This window comes from Rhineura floridana, chromosome 1 (genome assembly GCF_030035675.1).
Source record: "Rhineura floridana isolate rRhiFlo1 chromosome 1, rRhiFlo1.hap2, whole genome shotgun sequence".
In the NCBI taxonomy this organism is placed as follows: domain Eukaryota; kingdom Metazoa; phylum Chordata; class Lepidosauria; order Squamata; family Rhineuridae; genus Rhineura; species Rhineura floridana.
In genome coordinates, this window is record NC_084480.1 from 290,309,733 (window position 1) to 290,328,291 (window position 18,559).

The 18,559-nt window shown below is 41.2% G+C and overlaps 1 long non-coding RNA gene across 2 annotated transcripts; it reads left to right on the forward strand.

Moving 5' to 3' along the window:
* The first annotated feature begins 3,363 nt into the window (after positions 1-3,363).
* Positions 3,364-15,804, forward strand: LOC133375643 (uncharacterized). Of its 2 annotated transcripts, XR_009760277.1 has the most exons (4): positions 3,364-3,474; positions 13,838-13,949; positions 14,770-14,910; positions 15,708-15,804. It is a non-coding gene; the product is annotated as an uncharacterized LOC133375643 (long non-coding RNA). The 2 variants fall into 2 exon arrangements; XR_009760275.1 differs by lacking the exon at positions 15,708-15,804 and having other exon boundaries at positions 14,770-14,979.
* The last annotated feature ends 2,755 nt before the right edge of the window (positions 15,805-18,559 follow it).

Genomic DNA, 18,559 nt, shown 5'->3' on the forward strand with positions numbered 1-18,559 from the left:
GTAATTTTAGACTCTGAACTTAATGGTTTTATATCATGTGTGTAAGGGGGCTAACTTTACTTTGTCTAACTTTACTTGCAATAAGCCTTGCTGTTTTGGGGGTCCACCCTGTTCATCCTGCTGAGGAGTCCTTGGACCTCTGCCCCAAAGTCCTGAAAAGGACCAGTGAAAATAGTTAAATGAGTTTTAAAAACCAAGTGTGTAGTTGTGGTGGGAATAATTCATTTACCTTAGATCACCAACATGAGACCTGGCAGAAATCCATGCAGAAAAGTTAGTGATTCAGTTCTGAGAACTAAGGAAGTTTTTTAAATGTTGCTTCAAAAGCAACCTTCTTTCTTATCCCCATATGCTTCTTCCTCATCCCCCAACCCCAGTAATCATTATTGTCCTTCCTAGACTCTCAGACAGAGGCAAAGAAAAGAAAGTATGTTCTCTTTGCATCTAGAATGCTTATTACTGATTGAAATATCATCTTTGGTAAGTCTGTTTTATAGTCACTAATTGATATTGTAGGCACAAATGGAGGCGTCTGTCAGCAAAGCCGACTTGTTTTCATATCCAGTATACTTAAAATTGGCACGTTCTTAGCTTCTCTCATAGAAAACCTCCTATTTTGATTTATGAATGTTTTCAATTTTTTAAGATTCTTAGAAATGTTGGTTCACCTGTATGTAGAGAGATAGCTTGTTTGGCTAACTGCCTTGAGTGACTGACTGCCAGGTAATGAATAATGCCATGTTCAATATTCTAAATTTGTGTTCCAAATTCTGAATTCTGAATGAGCCACATGGAAGTACACTGATAAGTGACTGATTTTTTACTCCAAGGATTGTCTTATTTTCAACTTTAAAATTTACTTGCTTTACTTTACTGAAAGCATTTTTGCAGGGGGTAGGGATTTAAAGTGATACTCACCAATAGAATTTGTTTTTCTTTGCAAACTTCAGAAATAACACTGATGGATTTAAGACAGGTAAATTAGTGAAATTCATTTTTGCAAACCAAAAGGTCCAAATTCATGCAAAATTATACCCATTAAGAAAATACTGGTAAATAGAATATGATGAATATTACCCACATATTTAAAAGTACCTCATGAGGGCAGTCCTTCTTTGTAAATAAACATAGGATGTTTTTGATAGCATTAAAAACCCACTATATTATTCTTTGTAGGATCCTCCGTGGCGCAGAGTGGTAAGCAGTGGTAACACAGCCGAAGCTCTGCTCACGGCCAGAGTTCGATTCCAACTGAAGGAGGAAATCGAATCTCTGGTAAAAGGGGTCGAGGTCCACTCAGCCTTCCTTCCATCCATCTGTGGTCGGTAAAAGAGTACCCGGCATATGCTAGGGGATAAAGAAAGGTCGGAGACGGAACTGGCAATCCCACCCCATATATACGGTCTGCTTTGTAAACGTCGCAAGATGTCATCCTAAGAGTCGGAAACGACGCGCACTACAAGTGCGGGGACACCTTTACCTTTATATTATTCTTTATAGGGAATCAAAGAAGTTAAACCTGAATCACATTTAGTCCATTAAAAGCAATTATGTGCTAATGTTTGAGACACTTAAATTTGATATACAAAATATTCAAGTACAGAAGAAACTTGATTTTTCCCTTTCCCTACATGCTAGCTGATCATATCCTATGTAACTTTATTTCTTAGTTGTGTGTGCTAACTAGATAATGTATTATTAAAATGCATCAGTGTGTTAAAACTGAGTTTGAATAAACAAGTAATGTCAGACATTATGGAGGAAAAACACAGCCTGAACAATTAAAAATACAAAACCCTAATCATGTTTCCAAGGCCATCACTGAGTGAACAAATCTGTGATGGAAAGAATATTTCAAGTGTGGTGTTAAATTGAAATTACAGTTATTATAAATTAATGATAAGTTGCTAAGGTGTTCTGAAGATTATAGTTTATTTATTTATTTATTTATATAATTTATTAGTCGCCCATCTGGCTGGCTGTCCAGCCACTCTGGGCGACGTACAAATAAAAACATACAAATATGTTAAAACATTAAAATCTCAACTATAATAATAAAACCTAACCCACTCCAAAAGCCTGCCTGAAGAGCCAGGTCTTCAAGGCCCGGTGGAAACTCATCATAGAAAGGGCATGGCGGAGATCATTTGGGAGGGAGTTCCACAGGGTGGGGGCCACAATTGAGAAAGCCCTCTATCTAGTCCTCACCAGTTTGGCTGTTTTGACTGATGGGATGGAGAGAAGGTCTTTTGAGGCTGATCTTGTTGGGTGGCATAGCTGATGATACTGGAGGCGCTCCTTTAGATAGACTGGGCCAAAACCGTATAGGGTTTTAAAGGTCAAAACCAACACCTTGTTTATGATCTGGCGAGCTCTTTTGTGGATATATATATATATATATATATATATATATATATATGTATATAACAGAGCTTGGAAAAGTTACTTTTTTGAACTACAACTCCCATCAGCCCCAGCCAGCATGGCCACTGGATTGGGCTGATGGGAGTTGTAGTTCAAAAAAGTAACTTTTCCAAGCTCTGTATATATATATATATTAACTTTCATGCAGACCCAACAAAAAAATCACACTGGCCATCTTTGGTGTATATATGTACCCTAATGAGATTTCCAATGGAAGGATGGGGTAACATTGTCCCCCAGAAACTGTGTGTATGTGCTGTCAGGACAACTGTGCTTGACAATACCAAAGCACCTTTAGCCAAAATACACTTATTCAGAGGAGGTAGAATTTTTCTGAGCTGACCCCTTCCCTGTGCATATTGAGTAAACCACACAATTGGCCCCCAGGGCTTTGTGCTGAGGTATATTTGGGCCCCAGTGGTAGGTGGTAAATGGCTGATATTTTGGGACATTGTATAGTTTGTGACAGTCTCCTAGAATGACAACCCAGTATGTCTACTCATGTGTAAATTACACAGTAAAAGTGTGCCTGAAGCAGAAATTTGCCCCCAGGGCTTTTTGCTAGAGTATATTTGGACCCCAGTGGTTTTTTGTTTGCAGAAGAAAAATGGTAAGTGGTAACTGGCTGAAATTTGGGGACGTTGTACAGGTTAAAATTTGTGACCATTTCCTAGAAGTCTACTTATGTGTAAATTTACATCTACATATGAGTAAATTACACAATGAAAAGCTGCCTTATACAGCTGCAGCGCTGGGGGACTGGAGAAGACTTTCCCTGGGAGTGAGTATCTGAGCATCTGGGTGCTTGCTTCCTTGTTTCTCTGGGTGGCTGTCTCTTGAGACAGCTGAAGTCCCTGGTAAGTGCTGCAAGGACTGGGACCCCCTGCCTGACCCTGACTCCAGAGAGAGGCTGCAGTCAATCTTGCAGTCTCTTGCATCAGCTCCTAGCTGAGTCAGGGGACATAAAAGCCCACCGCCGCCTGGGTCACCACCAAAGGCATGCCACCGAAGGGGGTTGCCACTTGGGGATTCCCTTAGGAAGTCTCAAGGGTAAGTGCGCTACCCCTTCTATTTTTTTAAAGCCAGTCTGGAGGAGATGGGGAGCGGGGAGAGTGTGAAGAGGGCATGTGTAGTTCTTGCACAGTGTGAGAGCCTGTGCAGTGAACTGAATGATAGGAGAAAGTCGCCAGATGCCTTCAAAGGAGAGTCTGTAACTTACAGAAGGCTGGCCCTGCCTGGGTGTGAGTCGGGGGGGAGTAAATGTCCCCTGTGTGAAAAATATTGGGTAGGTCTGACTGTTCCCAATGCTCTCAGATGCCTGCTGGGATAATTGGTTCAAATAGGTTTTGTTTGTGGGCTCTTGTTGGGTTCATATCAAGTATTTACAAGGAGACTTAGTAAGGAGGAACATGAGTGATGCCACACCAATTACAGTGACATGGGAGGTACAGCCACGGGGAGGTGGTGAAGTACCATAGAAGATATCTACACCTTGTTCCTCGCTTCCATTCCTCTCATGAATGGGTTCCTTGTTGCTCATCTGCTGTGCCAACTGGCCTGTGTGTGTGTCAAGGTTTAACACCAGATCGGTACACAAGAAGACCACACTCATCCATGATTTGATCATGGATGAAGGTGCTGATTTGGTGTTCATTACCAAGACCTGGGTGGATGAGCTGAAAAGAGTTGATCTGACACAGCTTTACCCACCTGGATACTCGGTGCAACACCAGCACAGGCTGCAGGGACGGGGGTGGGGAGGAGTTGCTGTGGTCTACAGAATTTCTATCTCTCACCAGGAAACCACTGTCTTGTAACTGGCTGTGAGAGACACCTGGTGTTGAGTAAAGGAGACAGTACCATCCACCCTGCTGCCTGGCAGCTTCTCTGACCGAACTGACAAAGCCATCTCCGCTGTGGTATTTGAGGAGCCTGGAACAATAGTCCTGGGTGATTTCAGTGTCCATGCTGAGGCTGCCTTTAGTGTTCTGGCTTGGGACTTCATGGCCTCTAAGACGACCATGATGCTGATCAACTTGTCACCGGCCCAACGCACAGGGCAGGGCATACCCTCGACTTGGTTTTTGGTCCAGATGGAGGAAGGGGTGGTCTGGAGATGGGAGGGGTGGATGTCACCCCATTGTCATGGTTAGTCCACTTCCTGGTGGAGTTTAGATTCATGACTCCAATCCTCCCCTGCAGGAGTGATGGACAGATTAAGATGGTCCACCTCTGGAGACTAATGGAATCCACTGGATTTCTGAATGCCCTGGGGGAGTTGCCAGTAGATAGAGCAGGTGACCCTATTGAAGCCCTTGCCATGCTGTGGAACAGCGAGGTGTGTTGGGCTCTTGACATGGTTGCCCCCAAGTGCCCTCTCCAGCATTGTGGGGCCTGGTTTGCAGCTTGGTACACCAGTGAGCTAAGGGCAATGAAACAGGCTGGACAACGGCTAGAGTGCAAGTGGTGAAAGACGTGCTGTGAGGCTGATCCGGCAAAAGTAAATCATCATAACTGTGCATACTGTGTGACAGTGAGGGCGGCGAAGAAGGCCCATTTCTCTGCCACCATCTCATCTTCAAGTAGCCATCCAGTGGAGCTTCTCTGTATTGTCAGGGGTCTGTTGACATCAACTCCAGGAAATGGCCTTTTAGACCCTTCGGAGGCCCATTGTGAATTGTTTGCAAGGCACTTGGAGGGTAAAATTGCTCGCCTCCATAGCAATTTTGATGCCTCATCCACATCTACTGTAGTCCCCAGTGAGCTGTCTACTGCAACGTCTGCTGCAATTCCTTGGGAACAGTTTCAGTTGATGCGTCCTGATGACATGGACAAGGTGCTTGCGATGATGCAACCAGCAATGTGTCCTCTGAAACCTTGCCCTTCTTGGCTCTTTAATGCTTGCCAAGGGGGTTTAACCGAGTGGATCCAGGGTGTGGTTAACGCATTGTTGCAGTTGGGAGTGTTTCCAGCCACACTGAAAGAGGCGGTGATTTGACAGCTCCTGAAGAAGCCTGGACCCATTGGTTTGCGACAACTACTGCCCGGTCATAAATATCCCCTTCTTAGGGAAGGTGATTGAGAGGGTTGTGGTGCAGCAATTGCAAGTACACTTGGATGAAACAGATTATCTTGACCCATTCCAGTTAGGTTCAGGCCTGATTATGGGACTGAATGGGACTTGGTCACCCTGATGGATAACCTTTATTGGGAGGACAGGGAGAGTGCAAATGATCTCTCTACAGCTATTGATATAATTGACCATGGTATCCTTCTGGGCCGACTTGGTGAGATGGGAATTGGAGGCACTGTTTTACAGTGGTTTTGATCCTATCTCCAAGGTCGTTTTGAGAGAATAGCATTGGGTGATTGTCTTTCAGCCCCTTGGCAGTTCTGCTGTGGTGTACTGGAGGGTACCATCTTGTTCCCCATGCTGTTTAACATCCATATGAAGCCCCTGGGAGCAGACATCAGGAGAATGGGGCAAGGAATCAGCAGTACACTTATGATACCCAGCTCTGTTTCTCTGTAACATCTGAATCAGGAGAGGCTGTGCAAGCCCTAGACTGCTGCCTGGCCTCTGCAGTGGACTGGATGAGGGCCAATAAACTGACTCTCAGTCCTAGCAAGATGGAGACGCTGTGGGTTGGTGGTTCCCGAGTTTGGATAATTGGTCAGTTGCCTGCTTTGGTTGGGATCGTACTCCCTCTGAAGGAGCAGGTCTGTAGTCTGGGGGTGCTGCTGGATCCATCTTTGTCACTAGAGGCCCAGGTGACCTTTCACCAGCTTTGGATGGTAAGACAGCTGTGGTCGTTTTTGGACAGGGATAGCCTGACCACTGTTGTCCATGCACTGGTAACCTTCAGATTGGATTACTGTAAAGCGCTCTATATGAGGCTACCCTTGAGGTTAGTCTGGAAGCTGCAGCTGGTGCAAAATGTGGCAATGAGACTGCTCACTGGAGCAGGTTATCACCAACATGTCCCTCCACTACTGAAAGAATTGCACTGGCTACCTATTAGCTACCAGGATAAGTTCAAGGTTCTAGTTTTGGTGTATAAAGCCCTATGCAGCTTGGGACCAGGATACCTGAACGACCGTCTTATCCAGTCTACGTCTGTGTTGGGATTGCTTTTTATTTTTAAATCTTCTTTTTTAAAGTTTTTAAATATTTTTTTAAATGTTTTTAAAGATGTTTTGTTTTCATATGTTTTTAATGGTTGTTGTGTTTTAATATGTTTTGAAGTCTGTTTTTATGATGTTTTAAAGTGTTTTTAGTGCTTTTGTTTGACGCCCTAGGCTCCTACTGGGAGGAAGGGCAGGATATAAATCACATAAATAAATAAATACTGAGTTGACCATCGGGCCATGTAGCTCAGTATTATCTATTAACTGGCAGCGGCTCTCCAGGATTTCAGATACGGCACAATTCCCAGCCCTACCTGGAGGTGCCAGGGATTGAAACTGGAACCTTCTGTATGCAAAGCTAATGTTGTACTACATGTTTAAAAACATATTGAATTTTTTTTAAAAAAAAGGTGTAAAAACATATTAAAAAGCAATTCCAACACAGATGCAGACTGGGATAAGGTCTCTACTTAAAAGGCTTGTTGGAAGAGGAAGGTCTTCAATAGGCACCAAAAAGATAACAGAGATGGTGCCTAATATTCAAGGGGAGGGAATTCCACAGGGTAGGTGCCGCCACGCTAAATGTCTGTTTCCTATGTTGTACAGAATGCCCTCCTGATAAGATGGTATCTGCAGGAGGCCCTCACCTGGAGAGTGCAGTGATCGACTGAATATATAAGGGGTAAGGGCAGTCTTTCAGGTTACCTGGTGCCAAGCTGTATAGGGCTTTGTACACCAAAACTAGAACATTAGCCTTGAACTTGATGGGAGTTATAGTCCAACAATATCTGAATGGACACAGTTCTGTATTCCTGCATTACAAGGTAAGATTAAGAAGCAGAATATATTTCAGGATCACTTTAAAAATCATGGAGCATCTGAAAATGGGTTACTTCTGGAAGGAAGGGTGGGATATAAATTTAATAAATAAATAAATAAATAAAATGGCTTTAAATGTTTATGGATGCTGTGCCATCTGGGGGCTTACTTTTCATGAGGTAAGACAGCCTGGAATCAAACGCTCTCAGTTTCTTCTTCAATCCATTTTACCAGTCTCAAAACCGATTCTGATCAACAGCTTCTGTTTATGCTCAAGATGGCAAAAGAAAAATGTACGCTCTTTGTTTTATTTGAAGATTGTGCATAAATTGTGATTTTATTGCAGCTTAAGTAGGGTATATGAGGTTTCCATTTCTTTAACAATTATTCTAAGCTGAATAAAGCAATGTAAATAATCCAACAACTGTTTATGTATTGTGTTAGTGTTATATGAACACTGCACTAACTCAGTGAATTTAGAATTTTACAAGGTTATTTCTTTTCTCTTTTTTTAAAAATAGGGCATAGTAATCCCATTGTATCAGTGGCTCTATCCCCCTTTTTTGAGTAGAGTTCTGCTATCCCGCAAATTGGATGGAAATCTCATTAGTTGAGCTATAATGAGCTGGCAACGAAACCCCTTCAAGCTTGCGTGCTTACGGCCATTTGCCTGTTTGTCTTACTCTTCATCATGAATCTGAAATTGCCCATTAGGATTGCAATGAAGGGCGAGTCTGAAGCTGCAATGCCGGCTGTGCCGCCAAACAAGCTAAAATCAAACAAACCCCAAGAGAAGCCGCAAAGACTGCGTGTGCGTGTGAGCACGCACTTTTGTGTCCTCAGGTCAGGCGGCATCACAATAACTAAGAAAAGGAACAGGAATATAATGAAGCGAAAGACGACTTCTGAGTATAGAGGTATTTTATTATGACTGAAATAAAGAGTGATTGAAGCTCACTTTGACAGAAACCTTACAACATTTTTGTACACTATCTGATGCGGTTTATTTTAACTGGTACTGCCTGTAGTAGAGTGGCAAAGTGTAAACTAGGAATTTAGCAGTTCAAATTTTGGCAGCCGTGAATTCAGTGTTACCTTAGGGTAGTCTACTATTATTGCAGCTTTCCCATTTGCAGTATGGGAGTAGTGGTCCACCAGATGGGTTCTTGTAGAAATGACTAGGCCAGGAAGTACACATTTGCTGGCAAACATGGGTCCTCCTCACTCCGTTGTGTCCTGCATATCGTGGAGGTAGGGTGGGTATTGCATGGAACGGACAAGAGGGAGATGTCCATCCTTTCCCTGGTCTGCCACTTTTCCACTGCACGTCTTCCCCTTCAGCTGCTTTGCAAAGTACAAAATCTGAAGAAATAGCTTTCTGAATATCTGAAGAAAATCTGAAGAATAGCTGTGTTCTGACTTCTGTATTAGTCCATGAGATGCAACTTCTGTTGGTTCACTTAAAAATGGGATTGAAAGCAGCAATCCAAGTTGAGGTCCAAGCACAATGGCAAAGATAGGATGCATGGAATGTGGAAAACATTCACTGAGCAGAAACACCTTTACCCATGCAAGTCAGAATGTGAATGCTTATATAGTATTTGCTCAAAAATATTGCCAATAAATCACACACAGAAACAGAGATAAGGCAATATAACGTGTTAGCTCATTAGTATGTTAAGAATCTCAGTGCACAAATAACAGTACAATCCTATACATGTCTACTCAGAAGTAAGCCCCACTGAGTTCAGCTGAGTTCTGTGGGACTTAGTCCAAGCTAACTCCTGTGTAGACCTGCCCAGTCAGTTTCAGTGCCTGCTAAAATCTTATTCATTCTCAGAGGCCTTTGCTAACTATTGAGCTTGCCGTTTTCTGAGTTGTTTTAACAATAGTGTGGATTTTAACAATAGTGTATTTTTATCATTTTTATTATTTGTGAACTGCCTTGGAACATTTTGTGAAAGACAGAACAAAATATTTCAAGTAAACAAACTGTGTATAGTGTTGCAGCCTTATTTAACATACATAATACTGGAAAGGTTGAGAACAAAGCAAGGAAGGAGAATAAAGAACCAAAAGAAGAAAAGGGGTGAAGGGTGGGAAGAGCACTCCCAAAGCAAGATCATCTCCTCAACCTCTGGGAAATGCATCTTATCCCTGGAGAAGGTGCCCGAACAGTATTTGGAATGAGACTGACCTTCCAAGAAAATGGGGTTGGAATCTAGCAGGGGATCATTGCAGGATTTGCACAGAAATAGATCTGCAACATAGTGCTCTTAATTTATTGTCACATGCACAATAGTAAACAATGTCCCCAACTTTTACCCTCTACTATTTACAATTTTCCGGCTGTAAATGAAAAAGTCCTGGAACAACAACAAAAAGTCCCACAAAATCTATTGATTTTTCTCAGTGTTCCAGTCAATTTTAAACTATTTGGATTAAAAAAAGTGATTTTTTCAAGCAAAACATAGCCCAGGGTAGCAGATAAGTGCCTTTCTTCTGACCAGTGGTGTAGTTGTCCACAGACCCGGGGGGTCTTAGACCCTTTACTTTTTTGGGAGTAGGGTCCCAGCAGGGTCCCTGTGTCTCCAGCATCCTACAAGCTAATCAGCATGAAAGAGGAGCAGATTAGCGACTGAGAAGAACCTTCTAACATGCTTCCTGGTCCTTTCCTGCTGATTGGAACCAATCAGAGTGAAAGGAGGTGAGTCAGTCACCGAGAAGACTCTTCTCAGTAGCTAATACTCTCTTCTTTCATGCTGATTGGCTCCTAGAGATGTCTGTTGTGAAAGAAGGCATGATTGTGACTATCATGAAGGGATCCTGCACCTCTGAATTTGCCACAAATTCTGAACATAACAATAAAACAATAGATAATAATGTCTTCAGTAAACCTTGTTTACAGAAGTTTCTAAAGTGGGAGAAATTGCTAAATAAAATAAAATAAAATATTAACAAGAAATAATCCTGAGGAAAAAGATTGTTCATATTTAATGTAGATTTTACTATAGAACTATAATAAATATTTAAAATAGTTGAGAAATAATAATTACAGAGTTTTTTAAAAGTATGTGATGTTATGGAGTACGAGAAATGCTATTTTTATTTCATAAAGTAATGGGTGCTTTAAAAAACCAAATGGATGTGGCTGTGCTCCACCACAGAGCCTGTGTATTGTGTCAATATTTACTAATGATAAAAACTTAATAAAATCTATATATTTTTTAAAAACCACAACAAACAGATGGTGTTTAAAAATAAAAGGGATGTGCTTTAAAAAGTAAAATATGAGCTCAGCACAACCACTGTGATATTTTCCAAAGGACTCCATTTGTAATAATGGATTGGTGAACTCTGGTTGGAAATAGCTAAATGTGCCTCCAGATTGTTTATTTATTTATTTTATTTATTAAATTTATATCCCTCTCTTCCTCCCAGGAGTAGCCCAGGGCAGCAAACAAAAACACTAAAGCACTCTAAAACATCATAAAAACTGTCTTCAAAATATATTAAAACATCTTTAAAAACATATTTTTAAAAAGCTTTGAAAACATCTTAAATATCAATTCCAACACAGACACAGACTGGGATAAGGTTTCTACTTAAAAGGCTTGCTGAAAGAGGAAGGTCTTCAGTAGGCAACTAAAAGATAACAGAGATGGTGCCTGTCTTATATTTAAGGGGAGGGAATTCCAATGGGTAGGCGCCACCATGCTAAAGGTCCATTTCTTACGTTGTGCATAATGGACCTCCTGATAAGATGGTATCTGTAGGAGGCCCTCACCTGCAGAGCGTAGTGATCAACTGGGTATATAAGGGGTAAGATGATCTTTCAGGTATCCTGGTCCCAAGATGTATAGGGCTTTGTATACCAAAACCAGAACCTTGAACTTAGCCCGGTAGCTAATGGGCGGCCAGTGCAATTCTCTCAGCAGAGAGGTGACATGTTGGCAATAACCTGCTTCAGGGAGCAATTGCACTACCATATTTTGCACCAGCTTCAACTTCCAACCTCAAGGGCAGCCCCACATAGAGCACATTACAGTAACCCACCCTGGAGGTTACCAGTGCATGCACAACAGTGGTCAGGCTATCCCAGTCCAGAAACGGCCGCAGCTGTCTTACCAGTCAAAGCTGATAAAAGGCACTCATAGCCACTGAGGTCACCTGGGCCTCTAGTGACAAAGATGGATCCAGGAGCACCCCCAGACTATGGACTTGCTCTTTCAGAGGGAGTACAACCCATCAAAAGCAGGCAACTGACCAATTATTTGAATTCGGGAACCACCAACCCACAGCATCTCTGTCTTGGTAGGATTCAGACTCAGTTTATTGGCCCTCATCCAGCCCACCACCAAGTCCAGGCACCGGTCCAGAGCTTGCACCACTTCTCCTGATTCAGATGTTACAGAGAAATAATTGTTGTTATTTTATGGTTGGGAGTGAGGGTGGGAACTTCAGGTTTGCATAATTAAAATGGATTAAATTGTTCTGCTAGCCCAGCGAATCTGCTTTCCTCCTCCCTCCCCTGACTTTTTGCAGTTAGAAAAGGGAAATACACTAAAATATGGGGGATAAATGATTGATTAATGGAAAGATGTATGACCTCCATACACACAAATCAGGATGAATGCTGGTTGAATGCTCACTGACATATAACCACACTGTAAGCAAATCAGAATGACTGCTCAATAAAGACTGGACATAGTCTAACCAGTGAATAAACTTTGTGCAAGCAGATCAAGATGAATGCTGAATGCTGGGCTCCTTCTGGAAGGAAGAGCAGGATATAAACTTAATAAATAAGTAGGTCATCTGGAGAAGCCCTACTACTACTTAAAAAGGCACTAGCTGAGCAAACCTGTCCTCAGCTTCTATCCCTAAATGGGATAGGATTGCTACTAAATCCCCTTGTGCTGGCAGAACACATTGCCTGGCGTGACACCAGGTGCATGAGGAGAAAGTATAATTCTTTCATCTGCATTCCTCCACCAGCTCAAGGGAGAAAACTGAACACAATTTGGTGTGTGGTGGGAAAAGAGTAGGAGAAAACTGTACTTGCTCAGGTCACTCTCCCTTCTGATGACAGTGTAACATTATTTCTGAAGATAGAGTTTGTCTTATTGATATAGCCTATATGGAATCATTGGCTCCCCAGCCGAAGTGAATCCTCCTTCTGGAGGACCTCTGCTTTCTACATCTAATCCTCCTCCTCCTAGACTATGGGATGCTCTGCTGGGGGAAATGCTGGCATCTATCCGAACAGGGTGGTTTATAACAGATGCTATTGGAGGTCACTGATTCGTAGGGTTGCCATAAGTTGTAATCGACTTGAAGGCATGTAACAACAACAGCAGATCTGTTTCTAGGCACTGTGCTTGTGCTATGCATATGGGAAGAATGTTTGCATACTGAATAGTTTGATGGCGTTCCGGTATTCCATCCATTGCCATGTGTTGATTGATACCTCCCATGCACATGTAATAGAGTGTCATCCAACCACATCAAGATTGGTAGGTGGTGACAAAGTTGACAAGGATGCAGTTGAAGCAGCTGTTGCTATGCTGGCACTGGTTTCTACAGTTATTGTTTTGCTTTTATCCTTGCTGCTGGGAATGCATCGGATAATACCTACAACTACTATTATTAGCTCTGATTAGGGATGGGAGAGAAATTTCGTTTGATTAGGATTTTAATGTGCACCTACCTAATTTGCAGTTTCCAAAACTGAAACAGCTATCATTTGAAATTTGCATTTCACCAAATTTTGTGACGCAGTTCTCCAACCAAATAATGTGTCCAAAAATGTGTATATTAGGGGAAAGTGTGCACAAAAGTGCAAATATTGGTGAAAATAACATAAAATACCTAGTTTGGGAATCCTCCTTACAACAAAATGTATACTAGGCAAAATTACATACAAAGACGTGTATATTGGGAGAAATTTGCACTAAATGAATTTTCTTGAGGACTTACAAAATACCCCCCACAAACTTATGTGGAAATATGGAGAACTGAACTTAAGACTAGAAAAGTAAGAAACTGAGAGAAACTGAAATGGACAGATTTGTCCATCCATCGCCCAGACACAGAGAATGCATCCTGAGTGGTACCATAGGATCAGGCTGGCCATTCAATCAGATGAACCTCTCAAGTATAATTATATTTTGTTTCCTACATTCTGAATATTTTTCCTGCACTTTGCTATGCACTCACTCTGCTACTGAATTGGTGGAGTAAGAACATGACAAAGAAGAAATGTTTCAAAGTTAGAAGAGGAAAACTGAGAACATTGCAAGTGATGTGGATGCTGATGTGGTTATTTGTCGATGCCTACGATCCAAATTCACTTCATGAACGTACAACAGCACATTTGTTTCAGGCAAACTCAATTTAAGCCTCTTCCATGCTCTCCCACTCACATAAATGAACACAAAACACTTATTATTTTATTTATCAACAGCATTTGAATTCCTGCAAGGAGGGAGATCCTCCAAGGAGTTTATGAAACGGTGATTGGAAGCAAACAACCGATGTTCCAGACAAGTTAAACTATGACATTATAGATAAAAAGGGTAATATTTACTGCTTCTTCCCCACCTTCCTCTGTCTTGTTACTTTAACACATTACATGTTATAATGTAATCTATGAGATAGAAACAATACTAGGAGTCCTAATTAAATTAAAAGTAATTACCACTCGTACAGATACGGCATTCAATTGAGCAGCTGCAAGTTGATATTTTGTCATGCCCAGTTTATCTATATGCATGTGCCTGATTCTTTGTATCAGTTATTAATGGTGTTTACTGAGTGGCCAGGAAGAATGGAGGGAAATGGGAAAGAGAAAACAAGTAGAATTATTAAAAAAAGAAAAGGAATGAAAAAGGAGATGATTAGAAGAGAGTTAGAGATGATTAATGCTGCCTTTCCGTTAGAATTTTGGAACAGTATTCAGAAATGACCTCTGGATTTTCGAGGGAGCTGATCCATTACATGTGTTTGCTGGGGTTAATAACTCCACATAACTGATTTACAGCACAACTCATGTCTACTCAGAAGTAAGTCCCATTGCATTCAATGCAATGCAAGGTCTTACAGCTACTTAAGTGGGCAGGGGATTACAGCCTGACAGTTCAATCCGGTATATGTTAAATCTATTAATTAAAAGTAAGTTCCACTGAGTTCAGTGGGCCTTTTCCCAGTGGGTAAAAGATGATGACCTTAAAGAGCTACTTCATCATCTGAAATTATTGGGGAGGAGTGCGAGTGACACAAACGTTATGAACCAGAATAATGTATGTTCCAGAATATATTATTAAGACTTTGATGGTTTTTGTTGCTATTATTAAATGCCCATTTACTGAGTGTGGCCACTTTTCCTACTTTACAAAGGACCCTAAGAAGAGAGAAAGAGAAAGAGAGAGAGAGCAGGAGCCTGGAAATTGCCCATTAACAGTTAGTACCTGGACAACAAGACTGAGCAGACACACAGGAGAAGTGAATTACATCGTGGTTATAGTTGCATCCACTATGGTGAGATGGACTATGTGTATTTCTATTTAAATCACAGTACTTATTTCTAGATTTGCATCTGTAATAAATTAGCGTGTGCAAATTTATGCAAACTCATGTCCTTTTTTGGGGGGTGATGGACTTCCTCTTTTGGGGCAGTATGTATATGGTCAGCCGTGCACTAGTCCAAACCAGACCAGTGATGAACAATTATTTCTAGTGTGCAGCCAGCCATCAATGAATCAGTTCTCCATTAAAAGCAACGATAAAGTGGGGAGCTGTAAATCAAATCCTGATCAGACTGGACTATGATGAGAGTCTTATTGTTCCAAAGCAGATTTTGAGAGAGAGACTTATTTCTTTGTTTTGCTTAGGATGTCCATGTACTTGTGCCAGAATTTGCAAAAAGATGTGCCAGCACATTTGCTGAGACTGTTCATTGACACTTTTGAATCTGGTATCTGAAGAAAATTTATTCCGTGGAGGCACACCTTTTTTTAATAGGAGAATTTTAAAGGAAATGAGTGAAATCTCATACACTAAAAGGTTAATATTGATGCCAATATAATTAAAGTTTTTAAGGTGAATCATTAATTTGCATCAGTTTTAAGGCATCCTATTCTGCCAGAGCATTCCAAAAAGTCCACTATACCAATGAAAATCAGATCGAAACATTTCTGTGGGACATATAGGAGTTTCAATTTGGGTAAAAAAAATACCTGACCTTGAAATGGAATCATATATAAGATGAAATGGGCAATTGTAATATAAAACCGTGCAGTACAGGATTGCTAACTTGCTGTCTTTTCTCTGCATAGGTCTTAAAATTTGGATAGTCTCCAGCCCAAAGAGTTCACAGCTGTTTGGTGAGGGGAGGAGGTATTGTCCGTTTGACTGACTGTTATCTTGCTGGAATGAGGCTGCTATAAATATGAGCAATTATACCATACGCAGTCAAATTAAATTTTCATAACTAGGAAACCACATTTTACCTTCAGGCATAGCCTGATGTCTGTTGCTCCATTCATGAGTCCTTAATCCTATGCATTAAATCTAAACAAATCAATGTTTACCAACATTAATATTTTAACATTCTGCACTTGCCCCTGCTGTCGACATCTTTTGCTTTTATAGGGAGCATTTTCTGTCATTCAACATGAATATGACATACTCAGGTGCTGATTCTCTACTTATTTGTCAAGCTTTGATACTTTCACACAGCCAAAATTGCCCCCAATTTGAGCCCAACATAGGGTTGATTTTTATGCTGTAAGGTGGGAGAATCTATGGTCCTCCAGAAGTTGCTGGACTACAGTCACCATTATCCCTGATCATCAGCCATGTTAGCAGGGGCTGATGAGAGTTGGAGTCCAACAACATTTGGAGAACCACAGGTTCCCAATCTTTGCAGGATTCTGAGAACACCAACAGGATGACAACTGGGTGTTCTGCAATTGCTGCAGAAAATGCCAAAGATATAGTCCATATTTTAGCTGTACGAAAGCAGCCGAACTGCTTTAGAAGGGGAAATCTAGTTGCATAGACTTGAGCATACATCTCCATATGATCCAAACAAGCAAGCTAAACCACACACTTTGGGAGAAGGCAATTCCTTCCAGGTCCAAAACATTGCTATCCACCAGACTGTGCACAATATATCCAGTCATATCTTTGAAACTGCACTGTTATCAGAGGCTAGGTTCTGAACACTCCTTTTCTCTGCAGTGCATGTGTGGCAGCCATCTCCTCTTTCCTCATTCCTCTGTGGGTTTACATCTATTAAACCAAAGCACATTATATGATGACAATGCCACTCAAGTTTCTCTGTCTTTGCAAGATGCAGTCAATAAACAGTCATTAACCAAAATGGAGATAATAGTCAAGAAATCAGAAGAAGACTAGGACTGGGGAAGGCAGCTGTGAGAGAACCAGAAAAGGTCCTCAAATGCCAAGATGTATCACTGAACACCAGAGTCAGGATCATTCAGACCATGGTATTCCCAATCTCTATGTATGGATGTGAAAGTTGAACAGTGAAAAAGGCGGCTAAGAGAAAAATAAACTCCTTTGAAATGTGGTGCTGGAGGAGAGCTTTGCGCATACCATGGACTGCGAAAAAAACAAATACTTGGCTGTTAGAACTGTCACTAGAAGCTAAAATGATGAAACTGAGGTTATCATACTTTGGACACATCATGAAAAGACATGATTCATTAGAAAAGACAATAATGCTGGGGAAAACAGCAGGGAGCAGAAAAAGAGGAAGGCCAAACAAGAGATGGATTGATTCCATAAAGGAAGCCACAGATCTGAACTTACAAGATGTGAACAGGGTGGTTCATGACAGATGCTGTTGGAGGTCACTGATTCACAGGGTCGCCATAAGTCGTAATCGACTTGAAGGCACATAACAACAACAACAACAAGGAGGGGGGCAGAAGTCAGCACATCTCATATTTTGGTTTACTAGTTAATACTGGATGAGAGAGGAGGAGGAGACATAGGATGCTGTTTTTGGAGCAGCCAAACACCACCTGTAATGTCTGGTTCTTACCTTATTGTGATACAGAGCTTGGAAGATTACTTTTAAAAAGTAATAAATTACAGTTACAGTTACATGGCCCCCCAAAATTAGTAATTACCGTTACAACTACAATTGCTCTGAAAGTAACTGATTACTTTACTTTTACTCAAAAGTAATCACTACAATTACATTTTAGTTACTTTTTTAAAAAAAATTGCCTACAAAATGCTGGCCTTGGCTGCTGCACATCTAAGTAGCCTAAAACAACATTAAAAATAAGCACACACACACAGAGGGTAGTAGAATAATTTTTTTTATCCCTAAGATTAACAGAATGGCATAACAGAATCTCACATCCCCTCACCCCACCCCCAGCAATGATGATACCCCAACACACATATTTGTGTATATATATATTGCCTCCAGCTCTTTTCTCCTTCCACTCCTGTCAATTTTAAACAATTGTTTTCTCCACCCCGTCTTGCTCTCCACCTCCTCCCTCATCGCCTCCTAAGCATCCATACAGAGCATGAAGGAAGAACAACGCTGCACAGAGCCTAATTTGAAGCACATGATTTTTATTCACAAATCAGAGGAACAGAAGACTTCCCCTGCTCCCCCCCCCAAGTAATGCGCAAAAGTAATGCTGGAAACATTACAATTACTCCTCAAAAGTAATGAAGTTACTACTTGGTCTATTACCAGCAAAATGTAATGAAGTTACCCACTCGTTACTCAAAAAAATAATAAATTACAAGTAATTCGTTACTTGTAACTAGTTACTTCCAAGCTCTGTTGTGATGCCCCTGAGCAAGAGATAAAGCATGACAAGATATTTTTCTTCCCCCTGAATGGTACACGGGCACTAGACAAGCAGAATTGAAATATTTATATAAACAAATAAAGACAATATTTCTACATCAAGATCGATCAGTATGGCATGGTTGCTATGACCACCCTTTGGTGATATCATTTGGAGACAGGCTCCCTCAATCTGGAACCCTCCAGATGTTTTGGACTACTGCTATCATCCCGGACCATTGACCATGCTGCATAGGGCTGATAGGATTTCTAGTCCTTTTGACAGCTGAAGAAGACTGTTCCTGGCAATCCGGAGATCACTGGATGAAACAATGTTTTTAACGT